Consider the following 6,000-nt stretch of genomic DNA (forward strand, 5'->3'; position numbering starts at 1 on the left):
TTTCTAAATAGAGGATTTATCTATTCAACAGGGGTGCTGCTTTTATGTTTTGGGATTTTTGGTTTGTTGGTTTGTTTTTATCTTTAGTTTGACCTAATTTCTTTCAAACTGGAGTGCAATTTTGAAAACAAAATAAGATTCAAGTATGTATTAATTTAATCTTGGAAGCTGTTCTAATGGATATACAATAGCAGCACTTCTGACCACAGTATGATGCATTGCAAAAGAAACAGGATGTAAGCGTGCCAGAGTTTTACAAAGCCCCCTTTTTTAAAAATGGGAGTGTACAAATGTGTTGAAGTATATCCAGTGTCAGACTACAAAGGAATGGCCATCCCTTTGCAGATTAATTAGACTTCCTACCCTTGCCGATTTGGAGTCAACAGTTATTCTGTACTGCTTCCTTGGCAAAACTAGGAGGCATGCAGAGAAGAGGATCAGACAGAGCTTTGACTTTCCTGCCTTCATAAAGGATCTGAACTTCTAAAGGGAGAGCTGTGCGTTTTTATGTGATTACGAATGATCACTAACATGGAACTAGCACCAAAGGGGGAAAAAGAAAAAAATCTACCCTTTTCTTTGCTTCTATAGTGGATCTATGTTATAATATTTAAAGTTTTTATTTTATTTTACTGGTAAATTCTCATTCAAGTACTGACCCTTCATCTATTAAGCATATTTTCTATTTTCTCTAGCACAAGCTTAATGAAATTGGTAAATTTCAAGAAGAGTTTCTGTTGAAGGGAACCAAATTCATAAAAGGTTCAACAATCAAGTGCTTCTTACTTCACCTGATAAAATTTATTAATCATAAAATTTATTAATGGGGAAGTTCTAGTATATTTTACTGTATTTCCAGAGGAAAATGTCATTGGTGTACAAAAGATTATGTTAATTTGTCTACAGAAAAGAGGGATCACCAAGCATGAAGAAATATTTATGTTCTGATATGTGTTTTACATAAATGCAGGACCTCTGATTCTGCAGTATACTAGTGCAATAATTTAGACACAAATTACATCAGTGGTGAAGAAGGGGAAACAAACTGGAAACAATATATTCCCTCCAAGTAATTTGAAGGCAGGATATCTGGGTAAGTTCTACTTTCCGTAACCTGTCATGGCTTGTAAACCTTACAGAAACACATCTAAACACTCATCATTTCTAAGGAACTATATAGGAGACACACGGCTTGTTCCACATGGCATTTGAATTACCAAATGTTAGGAAGACAATCATAGATCATAGAATCATTAACCCAGCACTGACAAGTCCATCATTAAACCATGTCCCTACCATTTGAGCAACAGCCATAGCGTGAGATTCGTGTCCAGTTAACAGATTGCTTTATAAATCTCTCTTACTTTTTAATAAACCTGGCACAATGCCATTAGAGACCAAGTAATCCGTGCCTGGAATTAAATTAATATGGTTATTTCTCAAAGCCTAAACCAACTCTTCATTAGTGTTTATTCTTCTAATTTCATACTGCAGCTATGTTCATGTTTTGAGTTTTAGCTGCTTTAGGCCTGGCTGAGCACAGCACAAATTAAGGCTGTGTACTATTGTACACGATGGAAATTATCATGATGAAAAAAAAAAAGAGTACGTCAACGAGTAAATGAGTGTAATAGGAACAATTGTATTGTCCAAATTAAATAAGGAATTTCAGGTAATATTTCTTTAACTCTCTAGAATGACAGTATTTAAATTGCATCTTTTCAACACACCAATTCTCAACAGATACACAGAAACATAATGAGAATGACAACAGGCAGGGTAACAGTTACTTTTGAGCACACCAAATAAGGAGGAGTTTTAATTGTCCTGCAGTTTCTCCCTTCTAGGACTAGAGAATTTCATTACTATTTTCACTGGGGAGAATAGCTTTAGTGATATGTCATAAGGTCAAACTGTATTAAGCTTACTACCTGTGTAAGAAAAGGTTCAGTTGTAAGACCATAGTGCAAATTCTGCTGATGCAACATAGTATGGGGCTGTGTGGGATTTATGGCACATTTTCACCAAGAATTAAAGACTCATTTTTGTCATCGTTCTTATTTCCACCTCTTCTTATATCCAAGTAGTAGGAGTTAATTATTGTATATATGACAGTATGATACCATGTAGAATAAAACTTTAGAATCGTCATAATCCATTCTTAAATGCCCACAGAAAAGCAAAACATTTGCATTTCCCTGGTATGTACTATTAAATCTTTGCAAAATACTGGGCAGATTCCAGTTCTGTTTAAATTACCTGTCTGTCCAGGTTGTTCTGGGGACCAGCTCTCATTTACCCCTGCAGTTCTTGGGACAAATTGAGGAAGCCTCAGCTCTATGTGGTCTATGAGTGTGGGTTGCCCCTGCCCAGGGAGGCAGGGATTGATTTTAGAGGCATGGCTTTAAAGCCCGGGAAAAGTAGATTCCACTCCTCTGCCCTGGGGGACGTGCTCTATAAACCCGGGAAAAGTGGCTCCACCCCCAAAATCCCTTGTGGGGTGTTAGCCCGAGGCGTTCTGTCTTTATTGTGTTGCAATTTGTTGTATCCTGCATTAACCCCTCCTATTGGTTTGTGCCCCTGGGGCTTCTGCCTTGCTGTAACATAAAACTCACCACCCTGCCTGTGCTTGGGGTTCTCAGTCTGGGTTAAGCTGAGTTGGTTCCTGTGTTGGTGACGCCCCAATGAACGGGTTCCTGAGCTTAACCAAGCGGAGACCCATCTCACTGATTTCCGTGTCAGTCACCGGTGGCTGTAACCTCCTTGGACAAGACCCTGCAGCTGCAGCAGAATGCAGCATATGAGAACTGGAGTTGCAAGCGTGTAGAATTTAGGGAAAGAAATGTATTTGTAAACTCTGGTGTCTTCATAATTACTGATCAAACACTGTCCATTCCAAAGGTAGCCTCCTGGTTTGATACGAACATTCCTTATCTCAGTTATAATTTTGGTGGCACTGATAGCTTTCTGTAGATAAATTCCTTGTGTAGTGGTGTTCTCTGATACTCCTCTTCAGTTGTTTCACCAGACCTGTTGGTGTTACCATTTTACACCATAATCTTGCACAAGCATGTGGAGAATAAAAATCAGTTTAAGTAAACGAGAACCTGATCCTTGAAGTATTTCTCTACAGATGACTTGTAGCAGATTAATGGCTCTGTTTGTACACATATTTCCCTGTTTAGTATCAAATATAATGGCACTATCATTTATGAAAAATTATTAAGTGAGTACTTGTCATGTGAATTTACATCCTGTTTCCTTGCCACTTATCACAAAGCTGGAGGCGATACGCTGTTTCTGGTGTTCTGTTCCCAGAGGAGACAGAGGTGCTATAGCTGCGGCAAATGTAAACCTGCCAGACACTGGAGACGAGGAGGGGGAAGGAAGTACGTTAAGTGCTTAAAGGTGGGTAGTGTAAATATCATTTTCCCACTCCCCATGCTGTTGAAATCCCAAATATTTAGACCAACTGATAAAGCCAAAAGAGAGCTCTTTGTTTCCATGCGCAAAGCAAGAGCATATTTTTGAAGGCTGTTTAGCTTCAAGTGAGGGGCGTTACTGCAGCAAAAGTAACCATGGTCTAAAGTTACCTTAATACTGCTGACACAAAACTGTGGCAGCTTGGGTTTCAGCACGGCTGGTTATCCCTCCTGGCCAGGGTTATGCACGCTAGTATAGCAGCAGCAGCCTGTGTTGGGGTGCCTCACTGCCAGCAGTACTGCAGGTGATTGCCACAAGTCCTTTATGGTGCATCCTGGACCGGGGTTTATTAAAATATTGGTGTCTGTGTGTTACTGTTGAAGTAGTCAGATTATGCTTAGATCATTAAATTAGGTTTCCCTGAACAGTGAAGTAACAGCGTCCTCAATTACTCCTCTGTCTGTCAAATGCAGCATTTTGGTGATTCCCTTCATGGAAGAAAAGCTTATTTTAGGAATATTTTTACTATTACACTAAATTTGCATTTTCTACTAGCAAAGGAACTCTAGTTGCTGATCATGCTCTGTTTTTTACTCCTATACAATAATTGCTCAATTTTGAAAGTAATGTGCACTGAAGCACCTTTGGAGCCATACCAAATTCAATTTAGCTGTCCAAATGTTTCCTGTTTTTCAAAGAGTGTGTGCAAAAACATTTCTAATAAATCATATGTAGAGAAGTATTCAGTATCAGCTATGCTTCTGTAGTAGATCTCTCCAAAAGAAATGTAACAAATTTTTTTATATTAAGGTATTTTAAATGTAAAATTTTCCTGTAAATTTCCTGCACTTCAGGTAAGGTTCTTTTAAAATACCTGTGTCTTGAAGGAAGAAGAGAATTCATATTTGATCTTTTGTATTTCAATACTGATGTGGAACTTGTGCTTAACCAATAATTATAATAAATGCAATTTCCTTATCATATAGATAGATACACTGTGGCTAAATGCAAACACAATGCAGCCAAAATTCCACACTGATTCACTGAAGCCAAGTGAGCCAATGTAGCAAATTTCACACAATGTACTCCCACAACAAGCTGCACTATATTTTCCTCACTGCCTTCTAGTTTGCATCTCTATATAGAGGAAGAAACATTTATTTGTCACAGCTAGCTTAATCCCAGAAAGATGAAATTTCTGAAATTTCTAATCTTCAGTTCCAGATAATATGTGTGCCATCAGCAATGACATTTTAATCTGGAAATTTTGCTGAAGCTGTATCCAGTCTGCAGGAGGTGAACACCTGTTAGGCATAGAACATAATTAATTCTAGTGCAAAATATTTTTATTTTCTTTTTTTAAGTGAAAAAATATGGATTTTAATTAATAATAATTTGGATAATAATTTGACTGTTACCTGAGGAAATGGGGTAATATTTCCTCAAGATAGGAGAGGTAAGATAGGAGATTTTATCAAAATAAAACCCCCAACAAAACAAACCAGACAAACAAATCAGTCTGCCCATATTTCTGCTAGGTGTTGCAGTTCTCAGCTGTACTTGTTAAGGCTGTTTAAAAACGTGCTTTACTTTTCAGAGTAGCCTAATTCTTTTAGTTGTACTGTTAGCCTTTATTTGCTGTCCTTGGAAGGAAAGTTGAGTTTAAACTGGCTTTGTCTAGACTGCAGCCATCTCTTTATAACCAGCATATTAGTACTATAGTTATTAGTTCTAGAGAAGGTAAATAATATGTTCATTTCCAAGGAAACTGTAAAAGCAGTAAACACAAATACTTTCATTAACAGCAGTGCTCTGGCATGAAAGATTTGTAAACAATAACTGGAAATAGTAAATTAGGAAAAAAAAAAAATAAGTCCTTCCTTAAAACTGCCTCTACGCTACTACTTAAGTCTCTTCCTATTATGGGACTGCCTGTTTGTAATTCATTTAATTAAATCTTGGTGCTGAGGGCTCTAACCACCCTTGTTAATGACAGACAATAGCACAGCCTTCTCTTTCAAGTATACTCACTTTACATGCAGTTTAATATTGGGAGGAACAGTGTATCTGTTGTCCTGGCTCTGGATTTTATTGATTACTTGCTAAATCAAATCCAGTAATTCAGTAGCTGATTTGTGTAGTTGAGATAGTATTTGGTAATAGCATTCAGTGACACCTTAGTGTTGTATCTGTGTGATTTCTGGTTTTGGCAAAACTATGTAAGCACTTACATCAATATAATACCTCTTAGGAGCATCAATAGGCTTTTTTTACTGCAGGGAGCCTTCCCTCCAGGTGGATGTACATTATTTCAGCACTAGCAGGTGAGTGCTAAGGTATGATTCACCTGTTGCCTCAGTTGATGACATGCAACAATCCCTTTTTTTTTTCCTCCTTTTGAGTATTCTTTACCTCTGGAATTATCTTTATATTTAATTTCCCTCTTTTTTTTAATGAAATCTTAATGAATAATACTGTGTAGTATTTTTAATTTGCAGCTGCCAGATAAACAAACTGGTATAGATTGGTAGTTGTATCTAGCCAAAATAAATGTCTTCTACAATAAAACAAAGAACT

This window comes from Parus major, chromosome 3 (genome assembly GCF_001522545.3).
Source record: "Parus major isolate Abel chromosome 3, Parus_major1.1, whole genome shotgun sequence".
NCBI classification, from domain to species: Eukaryota; Metazoa; Chordata; class Aves; order Passeriformes; family Paridae; genus Parus; species Parus major.